Source organism: Helianthus annuus, chromosome 4 (assembly GCF_002127325.2).
Source record: "Helianthus annuus cultivar XRQ/B chromosome 4, HanXRQr2.0-SUNRISE, whole genome shotgun sequence".
NCBI classification, from domain to species: Eukaryota; Viridiplantae; Streptophyta; class Magnoliopsida; order Asterales; family Asteraceae; genus Helianthus; species Helianthus annuus.
The window spans coordinates 103,285,765-103,297,853 of record NC_035436.2 but is presented as its reverse complement, the minus strand read 5'-3'; the positions used below and the strand labels follow the sequence as shown (position 1 = coordinate 103,297,853).

At 37.8% G+C, this 12,089-nt stretch overlaps 1 long non-coding RNA gene across 1 annotated transcript; it reads left to right on the top strand.

Annotated features, from left to right (window-relative positions):
- Nucleotides 1-237: 237 nt before the first annotated feature.
- Nucleotides 238-4,641, top strand: LOC118491365. The gene is made up of 3 exons (XR_004891474.1): nucleotides 238-442; nucleotides 1,317-1,373; nucleotides 4,504-4,641. It is a non-coding gene; the product is annotated as an uncharacterized LOC118491365 (long non-coding RNA).
- Nucleotides 4,642-12,089: the final 7,448 nt, after the last annotated feature.

The window sequence follows — 12,089 nt, the reverse complement described above, 5'->3', positions numbered from 1 at the left end:
CCAGGAATATGCTAGGAATATGCTAGGAATATTCCAGGAATATGCCAGGAATATGCTAGGAATATTCCAGGAATATGCTAGGAATATGCTAGGAATATTCCAGGAATATGCCAGAAATATGCTAGGAATATTCCAGGAATATGCCAGGAATATGCTAGGAATATGCCATATGGAATGTCTATAAATACCTTGAGATGGCACATTAGACAATTCACCACCCAACACCATAAAACTACTCTCTCCTCTCCCTCAAAAACTTTCGGCCGAACACCCCTTGATCATCCATCATATTTTTCGATTTTGTTCTTCACATTCCAACATCATACAAGTGTCAAGTGTCACGCATAAGAAGGCTTGGTACACTCGGAGATCGAAGGACCTCATCCTCTAGCTTTTATCCACTTCATTTGCGCTTAGATTCCTCCCTAGCCTCGAGCTAGTGGTATGTTACTTAATACACCTTCTTGAACTATTTTGAAGTGATTTTTGTGAACAAACAAGTGTGTGGACACTTGTGTAACAAAAGTTTTTAGCAAAGAAATAATTTTCGTAAAAACTGACTAGAAGTTGTGAAACTTCATATTCTTTAAAAATAAGGTTTTTAAGAAATCAAACTTATTTATAAAGATAACAAGACTTACTAAATGTGCTAGTAAGTTACTACACAATTTTGTTAAGTATTCAAGTTCATGAAATGGGGAAAATTAGTGATTGTTGTTGATGATTATTGTTGATAATTGTTGTTGATGATTGTTGACGATTTAAAAGAAAATAAACACATGTTTTGAAAACATGGGAAACCTCCATTTTTAGGGGAAACTCTGTCAAAATTTTTATAAATCTTGACACTTAGAAAAATATAAGTTTTTGAGAAACTTATTCCCTAAAAATGTATTTAAGAGTATTACCAAGGTTTCCCTAATTTTTGGTGATAAGAAATGAGGATTTCTTCAAGCATAAAAATGGATATAAGTATGCATTTTTGAAAGAAAAATATATATATTATTTATCACCAACTTTTGTGCTAAGTGTATACCATATGTGTTATACATGCTAGCGTATTAAGACGTAAAAAAATACACTAAATACTCATGAGAAGTATAAACATGAAGATACACATACAATATACTAGACACATAATTCGGGTGCAAAGTACAAAACACAAAAGACTTATATTTATTTGTGAGAAGATAATATAAGTAAGACATTTAGTTAAAAATATAAAATATTTTTAACACAAGAAAATATACACAAAAGTGAGTGACTGAACTTGTGCGACGCAAGTCTAGTGATTAACGATAAGAAAACGCGTATAGGTTACGACGTTAATTAAGCAAATCCGGTGAAGTTTACGACGCAAGGAACGCAAAGTTGTGAGTTCATGCTCCCCCTTTTCTTTAATTGTTTTTGTTTTACACTTCGGGGGTGAAATACATGTCACAAATTGAATATTGTTTGCATATGTTATGATGGGTACAAAAACATTCAAGTGAAACATTACAGACCATGTCTCGAATAGGGTACCATAAGCACCATTAATCAACGTATACATTCAGACCGCGGAACAAAAGGTTAGATCTAATGGGTTTCAGGCAACCCCACTCTTGGCCTACTTCTACCAATGAGTGCTTCTGTGTCTCAGTCAAGTCGACAAAAATGCCTAGGTTTGGTGGCTTCCTATGTCGTGACATATGTTAGTGACCTTGCAAACCACTAGCAAAACTCACACATTCAAACAGTCATAGTACCCAGTTATACATACGTTTTACGAGTTACATTCAAACATTCATTCATTCTACCAGTTTTATACTATGTTTTCATTCAAGGATATTAAACATTCAAAAACAATCACTGCATGAATTCACACCAACATTATGTTGATGTTTTTTTCCAAAACTCACATGTATTTCAGGTAACTAAAGGTGGATGTGCGCGTGGTCCTACGCATGCTCGTGGATGTCGCTTTGTTTATCGTTAAATAAAGTTGTAACTTTTAAGACAATATGCTATCATGTGTTGTAAACACTTGACTTATGTTTTCGGTAATGTAATGTTTAAAGTTATTTTCGAGCATATAGTATGTTTACCTTTCGTATGCAATGAGAACCTTTCATGATCACACCTCGTGCTTCCGCCGCAGAAAGGGGTGTGACAGATTGGTATCAGAGCTGCGATTGTAGTGAACCAGGATTCCTTCTCGAGTCTAGTCTACAATCTCTAGGATCCTATCACGAAAACAATTTTTCAAAGAGTTTTCATTGCATAAAACATCCCACGACATCCACTGCCTGAAACTATTTGCATGAGTCTAGAAAAGACGCTACGTGACCTAGGGTGCACTGGGGTAGCACTTGTCTATGATTAAGGATTACTTGCAAATATGTGTGATAATTAGCATATACATGTACTAGATGTAGAATACCCCTAGTATACATGACTTTGCCTGAAAACAATGACTTAACTGAAGGAAGAAATACGAGGATGAAACGAACTGTGCGGACTGTGCAAGGAGTTACGTAATTATGGATGCATACATAATTATGGAATTCAGTGCACAGAAACCACAGCAAGTCTTATCACGTATAGATTCCCTCAGTGCAAGAAAAGGGTCAAACGTGAGCACCCTTCCCCCAGCCTAATAAATACTCGGTGGAGTAATAATTTAGGGTATAAAGACAAGAACCGCCAACATTTATCTATTTATACATGCTTGTTGCTGTATGAATTGATTTAAATAGCGGATTGTTTGATGTCACTTATGTGGGTATATGTCATACTACCACTGTCTAGTAAGACGATATCAAACAAATGTCTAAACCCTATTGGGTCGTGTTCTGTCAGAACATGGCACCCAGAAGAGCTGTGAACGCTCGTGATCAACCTCCTCCTCCCCCACTTCCAAGAACTGCTGAAGAGCTAAACGCCCTACTGGAGGAAAGAATCTCCACAGCTATCGCCCAGTACGAGGCGAACCGTACTGAACAAATTGGAGGACCAAGCAATGCAAGACGTAATGGGAATGGAGATTCATCTGGAGGAGACGCAGCTCAGGGCTGCACTTTCAAGCAGTTTCTCGACTGCAAACCGCTGAACTTCGACGGCACTGGAGGTGCAGTGGCGTTCGTACTCTGGACAGAAAAGACCGAGACGCATGCTGAGTCGTCTGGTGACAAGAAAAGGAACGCACGCGAGGACCCTAACATGGTCACCAGTACGTTTCTCGTTAACAATCACTTTGCATCCATATTATTCGACACTGGAGCCGATTATAGTTTCATGTCCGTGGAATTTAAACGTACGCTTGGAATAGAATCTAGTAGATTAGAAATTCCTTATTCCATAGAACTAGCCAATGGTAAACTTGTTGAATCGGGCGAAGTTGTTAGAGGCTGCACACTAGAACTTGGTGAGCGAAAATTTAGCATCGACCTCTTACCTATCCAATTAGGTAGCTTCGGTGTAGTAGTCGGCATGGACTGGTTATCCAAGAACAAAGCTGAAGTCATTTGTCATGAGAAAATCATTCGCATCCCTTTGGCGAATGATGAAACCCTCATCGTACATGGAGAAAGACGAGACGCGCCTCTGCGAATCATCAGCTGCATGAAAGCACAGAAGTGTATACCATATGTGTTATACATGCTAGCGTATTAAGACGTAAAAAAATACACTAAATACTCATGAGGAGTATAAACATGAAGATACACATACAATATACTATACACATAATTCGGGTGCAAAGTACAAAACACAAAAGACTTATATTTATTTGTGAGAAGATAATATAAGTAAGACATTTAGTTAAAAATATAAAATATTTTTAACACAAGAAAATATACACAAAAGTGAGTGACTGAACTTGTGCGACGCAAGTCTAGTGACTAACAATAAGAAAACGCGTATAGGTTACGGCGTTAATTAAGCAAATCCGGTGAAGTTTACGTCGCAAGGAACGCAAAGTTGTGAGTTCATGCTCCCCCTTTTCTTTAACTGTTTTTCTTTTAGACTTCGGGGGTGAAATACATGTCACAAATTGAATATTGTTTGCATATGTTATGATGGGTACAAAAACATTCAAGTGAAACATTCCAGACCATGTCTCGAATAGGGTACCATAAGCACCATTAATCAACGTATACATTCAGACCACGGAACAAAAGGTTAGATCTAATGGGTTTCAGGCAACCCCACTCTTGGCCTACTTCTACCAATGAGTGCTTCTGTGTCTCAGTCAAGTCGACAAAAATGCCTAGGTTTGGTGGCTTCCTATGTCGTGACATATGTTAGTGGCCTTGCAAACCACTAGCAAAACTCACACATTCAAACAGTCATAGTACCCAGTTATACATACGTTTTACGAGTTACATTCAAACATTCATTCATTCTACCAGTTTTATACTATGTTTTCATTCAAGGATATTAAACATTCAAAAACATTCACTGCATGAATTCACACCAACATTATGTTGATGTTTTTTTTTCCAAAACTCACATGTATTTCAGGTAACTAAAGGTGGATGTGCGCGTGGTCCTACGCATGCTCGTGGATGTCGCTTTGTTTATCGTTAAATAAAGTTATAACTTTTAAGATAATATGCTATCATGTGTTGTAAACACTTGACTTATGTTTTCGGTAATGTAATGTTTAAAGTTATTTTCGAGCATATAGTATGTTTACCTTTCGTATGCAATGAGAACCTTTCATGATCACACCTCGTGCTTCCGCCGCAGAAAGGGGTGTGACAGAAATCATGGATATCAAATGGTGTCTCGCAAGTGTTCTTCGACGAGCTGAGAAATTCAAAACCATTACCAGGAGAAATGACTTTCTAGATGCTCATGTTTCAACTTTAGGTTTTGATAAATCTAAAGTTACTTGTTTTCGATGCAGGGAGAAAGGCCATTTCAAACGGGAGTGCAAAGGAAGAGAAGCTAGCGGAGCACAGAATCCATTCGGGAAAGATGATTACTATCGCAAAGCTATCTATCAGCAAGTTGGTCAATCCCAAGAACCGCAGATAGCTCACGGAAGAAAGATTGAAGATCCCAAGAGAGCATGTTTGGTAGATTTCAGCTGGAGTAATTACATATCATCTGAAGCCACAGCAGCACGCATTATCGATCAAGATGACGAGAAACTACTAGAAGGTTTCAGCTGGGATATGTTTGTAGATGAGAAGGGAGAATTTAAAGCCTTCATTGCTAAGATTGTCCGAGAGCCAGATTTGTTCGCTACTTGGATGAAATCTATTGGAGAGACTGTGAAAAGTGAAGACGAAAAGTCTGTGTCATCTGAGAAGAGTTTAGAAAGTACCGATAAACTTTCAGAAAGGTCTGGGGAAATTTCAGATGATTCAGATAAAAGTTTACAGAGTACTGATGAGAGTGTACAGAATGAAGTTGTTCCAGAAAAGGATGTTGTGTTTGATAAAACACCGACTGAATCTGATGTATCAGATGGTGATTTTAATAAGTTTGTGCAGTTTGATCAATCACCTGATCACAGCAGCAATGATGATGAGGAAGAAGAACACATAAATACTGCAAAAACTCATCTTTCTCCTGAAAGTTTTCATTTCTATTTTGTAGATCGTATGGAGAAACTGAAGGAGAAACGAGATGCTAAAGAACAACAGAAAGAATCTGATGGTGATATTCAGAATGCTGAAAGGGTTATTGAGAAGATTACCGAGGTTGAAAAGGAAGAAGAAAAGGTGATCGAAGTAGAAAAAGTGGTTGAAGTTGTTAAAACAATCGAAGTTGAGAAGATTGTTGAAGTCGTCAAGCCGTGTGAGAAGTGCTTGGAAGCTTGCAAGGATTGTGCAGCTAAAGATGACATCATAGCTGAGTATGAGAAGAAGAAGGAGCAGTTACTATTCAACCTCAACTATGTCAAAGAATCTTACGATGTTTTGAACAAAACAGTAACTGGTCTTCAAAAGACAAACTCAGAGAGAGAACAGGCACTGACGATGTTGAATGTAGCTTTAATGACAAAACAAAAAGCAATAAACTTCTATATTGAAGAGAGTGCTAAGTGGAAGCAAGAGTTGGAGACGGAAAAGATAGAGAATGAGAAAATTAGACGCTTATTGCAAAGTTACTCTAGTTCTGATTATCTCATTGACCGTATTTACCCAACTGTTGCAGGAATGGAAGCTTTTAAAGATGAAAAGCTAAAAGGCAAGAAAGACTGTGGTAAGAAATCGACTGTTAGTTATAACAAATGTCCGCCTCCGATTTGGGATGGTTATTCACCTAGGAGACCAAATGAGGAGCAATTGGAAAAGGCAGTCAATATAAAGCTTAAAACCGACATAACTGACATTTTACCAGATAACATTGATGTCACGTATACCTCGTCCGATACTGATCATGAGTCTGAATTGATCAAAAAGGTGGTCGATCAGGTGTTGGATACTGATGAGGAGTCTGAGTCAAAATCTGGGTTTGGAAAGTCAATGTCGCCAGCAACAGAGAAAATTCGTCGGTCAAACGGTCTTATAGTAAAGAATTTTTATTGTCGAAGGCAGATTTTAATGATGAAACATTCGAAGTTGTGTATACTTTGAATGGTTCGGACAAATTATATTACAATAAAGAGTTCTCAATAATGAGTACTAAAACGGAACTAATAAACAAAACTTTCAAACTAATAGAAACTAATATTCCAGAATTAAAAGTTTTGAAAAGTTTTGAAAAACCTAAAAAATATACTTCTAGAGTTCAGCAACGTTTAAATAAGAAAAGGGGCAACAATTCTGGTCCTGGTTTTCAAAAGAAACCTAACCAGAATCGTAGCTACAAAAAGAAAGGTCTTGGTTTCATTCCACCCGAAAATGATAAAAATATGAAAAATTCTAAAACAAAAATTGGATTTGTGTCAGGTGGAAGTGCTGAGGAAGAGCAACAGAAACCGTTCTGGAGACAGTCAAATAAAGAGTTTCTTGCTGAGAGAAAGAAGAGTGGAGCTGATATTTGTTATCAAAGAGAAACTCGAATCTGTTACAGATGCAATGAAGCTGGTCACATTGCATGGAATTGCTCGAGAAACGCCAAAACAAAACAGGGAGTTTCTCAGAAAATGAAAGAGAAAGTTGTTGATGTCGAACCACCAACCAATAGATCTAAAATTTTTGAGAAGTCAAAATTTGAGGTTGGTGAGTGTTCAAAGAAGAACAAATATGAGAAGAAAGGAAAAGACAACCAGGTGTGGGTTGCAAGGAAAGGTGAAGTGAATGTCAGCGATGAATCTGGTTCCACAAAACCAGAAGAGCCACAGGTTGAGAAGAAGATTTCAATGAATGATGAGGAGTTTCCATCATTGAAGTTTGAGGAAGTAAAGAAGAAAGTGGGAAAAACTGAGATTTCGAATCAGTTTTATAAAGAAAAAGATGAATTTGATGTCAAGAAAACATTCAACGGGAATGTTAAAAAGATATTTGAGAAAATGCTTAGTGGGAGAGCAAAGGGGGTTAAAGATTTTTACGCGACTAAAAAGGCAACATACAACCCTACTGCTCAAGAGCTGAAAGCCATCAAGTCTGAGAAGACTTGGATGGAAGTCTGCTTCCCATGATAGTCGAAGGACTATGCCGGAGATCCCAAGTTTATATCGTGGATCAGGAATCGGCATCTTTCTAGTGTTTGAACAGTTTGTTTTGAAAGATTTTAAATAGTGTTTTTAATGTTTTGCAGGTTGAAGGACTACGCCGGAGCTTCCAGGTTGGTAAGTGCGAAGCAGGAATCGGCATCCTGATTGGTAAAATGGTGATGTAGATGTAACATATCTACAAGTGGTAATCTTGATCTTACAAGTGGTATTTGTGGTTATATGTTGAGATGTTTGTATTTCTACAAGTGGTACAGAAGATTCTGAAATGCAAATGGTAAATCAGGGACATTAAATTGTACTTGATTTACTATATCTGGCAAGAAATGAACAAGATGATGAACCACATCCTCGTTCTTAAAATGATAGACCTACAAGTGGTTTTTATCAACACAAATTCATTTTCCGGAAAATCATTTTGATTAAAACAAACTTAAGTGTTTTGAAATCTAAAATGAGAAAATGGTTTGTGAAAGGGGGAGTTCTGATTGTTTGTGCCGAGTGAATGGCGATTTGATGTGATTCAGTGTTAGTTGTCAATTTTTTGTACAGTTTCTTTACTTTTGTGTTAAACTGGGTCAAGAGTCTTATTTTCAAATTTCCTTTGAAATGTGTTTGCATTTTAGGGGGAGTAAGAAATTTCAGAAAATCCAAAAACATTTGAAAATTTGAAAAAGCCAAAAACATGATAAAAACAAAAATGAGTTTTGTTGCGAAAAAGAGGAAATGATAGTACATCAGTGGACTATCACGGCACGCTAAAGAAATGTAAAGTCAAAATGTGATAAACAATCTTACTGCGGATGTGTCAGTAGATTTTCGCACATTTAGTAAATTGAAACGAGATATAAACCTAAATTCAAACTTGCTTGATTCGTGGGTAACTATTCTTGAATATATGGGTAACCCCCGAAATCTTGTTTGAAAGGTCCCGTATTCTGAGCTACTAGGTCTTTATGCTCAGTGATATTTGGGGTATTATCCCAGGACTTCTTCTGCTGAATGGAAGTTCTGACCTAGTCCCCGGATAATACTTTCTACTAAAGCTTTGAAACATAAGCTTCGCCCTCAGCATGCTGATGAAACAATAAAATTGATAGTCGCTGCTGTTGAAATTCAAAAGATCCTCTAAAGGGGACCCACCAAAAGTCGAAGCCGTCATCTCTCTGCGTATACAGAAGTATCGACCTGAGCTCTCACGGCCCTCGCACATAACCCCTTTACAGATATCAGCTGTGGTATACTCACCTGTAAGACTGAATATTTGGGATCTGGATACGGGAGTATATTCAAGTGGAGTGATACACAATTAAGTTTAAGTCTATAAAACACTAATATCGTATCTCGAATCGATTGAAGTTTGTATGAGAATTTAAGAGGACAAACATACTGACAATCTAGGTAAATTGTTTAAAACTTAAAATGAAATGAAGCTTAACGGTGTTAGTGACATGTCTCATAAACTGATATGATCCTCTTGCACGAACTCACAAAAAATAATGTTTGTAAATATTTCTTTATTGCATTTTAATTCTCTTATGTCAAAAATTCAAAAAGATTTTTAGTGTGTTTTAGTTAAATTTTGAAAAAGTCAAAAATATTTTCGACAACTGATGTTGGAAAACTGATTTTCAAAATTCCGAGTGCTAAACATGATGAGCAGCATTTGAGGGGGAGTGTTTGTATAAAACTGAATGTTTTATTAATCGAACCTTTTCAAGTGGTTCATCATAGATATTTGAGAGAGAGTCTAAGTTGGTGCGATTATATGTTTGTCTTGGTGCATATGAGGGGAGTCAAGTGTTAGTGCATAGTTATTTGAGATATTTGTGAAAGAAAATTTATTTCTGGGTTGAGATTGTGCAGGTAGCCAGGTTTCGATCTTGGAACAATGTCCTAAAGAGTCATATTGTTCGATTCTAAGAAGCTTTTGTGTTAGAAAGCCAGGGTACAATACCTGAGAATTCTGTTTGAAGAGAGCCAAGTTTCGATCCTGGAAATCAATCTCGGAACCGCTGATGCTGATGATCTTAAGGAATCAAGAGATCTGATCAAGAGAACTAGATTGTTTTAAAGACAGACAACGATCCTGAAGATATTACTGAAGAACAAAAGAATGCCAGTAAATCGAGAGGGGGAGTCTGAAGATTGAGAGAAGAGAAAGCCCAGAGGTTGATCTAGACTGAAGACGTGTAGATACAGTTTTGCAGTCAGGGTGTATTGGCGACTCCATCAACATCTGAGGGGGAGTCAAGTGCACTACATCTGTTGATTACGTCTAGGTGTCTAGGATCAGGTCTTACATCGTATTGTATAGCAAAGGGCACGAAATACGAGAAAACTGGAGTCTGTATAGGTTTTATGAGTTAGGTTCGCTCATAGGGTCTTGAGTTGCTAGGTTCGCTCATTTGTCAGGAAGGTCCGCTTATATGGACTTGACTGGTCCGCTCTTATGGTCATATGACACATAAGCGGACCCAAATGTCTATATATAGGGGCTGTTCGAGCGGACCTCATAACGTTGTTGTCAAATTCCACGCCGAAGCTCTGCCGGTGTGACGATCGAGCTGTAAAACGTTTCAAATCAATAAAACAAGCAGTTAGGAGGAAGAACAAGCTATTTCTACTTGCATTTCTTATTATTCCGCATCTGAAACGCAAGAGACAACCTCTGAACGACTCGTTCGGGTCAACAAACGATCCTACAAGTTATGCGCGAAAGTGCAAACTTGTGCACTTTTTGACACTTTTAGTCCCTGAATGATCCAAAAGTTTGTTTTAGCATACCAAACACCTCAAGGCCTATTTCTAAGCTATGTAAAGGATATTTATGGTATGTTTAACTTATGGACATGTTCCGGAATGTTCGTTAAAGTTCAAATTGGCATACTTTCACAGTTCGTCAAGTTTAGTCCCTGTAAGCGAATTAACTTGTTTTTGCCATACCAAAGCCTTCAAAACTTATTTCTAAGTTATGTAAAAGTTATTTAAGGTATGTTAAGCCTATGTCACTATTCCGGAGTGTTCGTTGGATTAAACTGGTTATTTTTACGCATCAGAGCGCGTATAACCTTCCAGAGAGCGATTTAAAGCTTATAATCGAACAAGAGTTGATGTGTGCAAATGATACACATATTATTACGAATCCCAAGTATGAGATACAATATTTCATTGTTTTGGAATTTGTTTGCTGGTTGAAGTGACACAGGTGTCACATCAGTGCTGTAATCAAATCAAAATCACACGATTCTAACCTATCATGCATCTAATTTGTTAGGCATACGATTACACCACTAATCACATCATTTCACAGTAATCAGAATTCAATCAGTAAATACAGACTAGTATATGAAGAGCTAGGGTTTACAAGAATCATATAATCAAGAATTAATAACAACCAACGATCATTACACAATTACCTTGGATTGATTCTAGATAAGGAGAGGAATCAAGAGTGATGATTGAGAGCTTGTCAATGATTAAGAAGATGATTGTAGAGAGGATTAGAGAATGTGAAAGTACGTGTTTTTGATTCTTGTTTGATGATTAGTGAAGGAGATTAGGGTTAAGGGTGATTAAAGTTTCACTATTAGCACTAAGCACCCTTAAGTATTATCTATTACATATTACATGCACAAGATATGCAATTTACAGTTTCATCACCACATTCAAGTATTTGTCAAATCATTCATAAACTTTATCAAATCCAAAACGTATACAGTTACAAAGCAAGCCAATTGTGCAAGTAAACACTAAACAAGCAGTGAACGTGCAATAAATGCGAAAGTGGATTCTCGGAAACTCGAGTTGTCACATTATCCCCAACTTAAAAGAAATTCCGTCCCGAAATTTAGCATGCGGATACTGAGGAAGCTAGGTAAGTTGTATCGTTTACTGGTTTTCCTGGGGTGTCACATCATCCCCCCGTTGATTTGGAATTTCATCCCGAAATTCTGTAGTAGTAGCTTCAGCCTCAGTAGTGGTTGCACGGTTTTCGAATAACTGGGGATACCTGAGTTCCATTTGCCCTTCTCGTTCCCAGGTGAACTCTGGGCCACGACGGGAGTTCCAACGAACTCGTACAAGAGGTATTCTAGTATTCTTGAGGACCTTAACATCCCGGTCCGTGATTTCAACTGGTTCCTCGACGAACTGCAACCGCTCGTCGATAGTGAGTTCCTTAAAAGGAACTATGAGGGTCTCATCTGACAGACACTTCTTCAGATTCGACACGTGGAAAACATTGTGAATTGCACCGAGTTCAGCTGGTAGGTTTAGTCTGTAGGCTACTTTGCCTATTCTTTCAGTGATTTCAAACGGTTCGACATACCGCGGATTGAGCTTGCCTCGTTTACCAAAACGAACCACACCCTTCCAGGGTGAGACTTTGAGTAGCACTCGATCCCCAACTTGGAACTCGAGCGGTTTTCTGCGTTTATCAGCGTAGCTTTTCTGGCGATCACGAGCTGCCGCCATG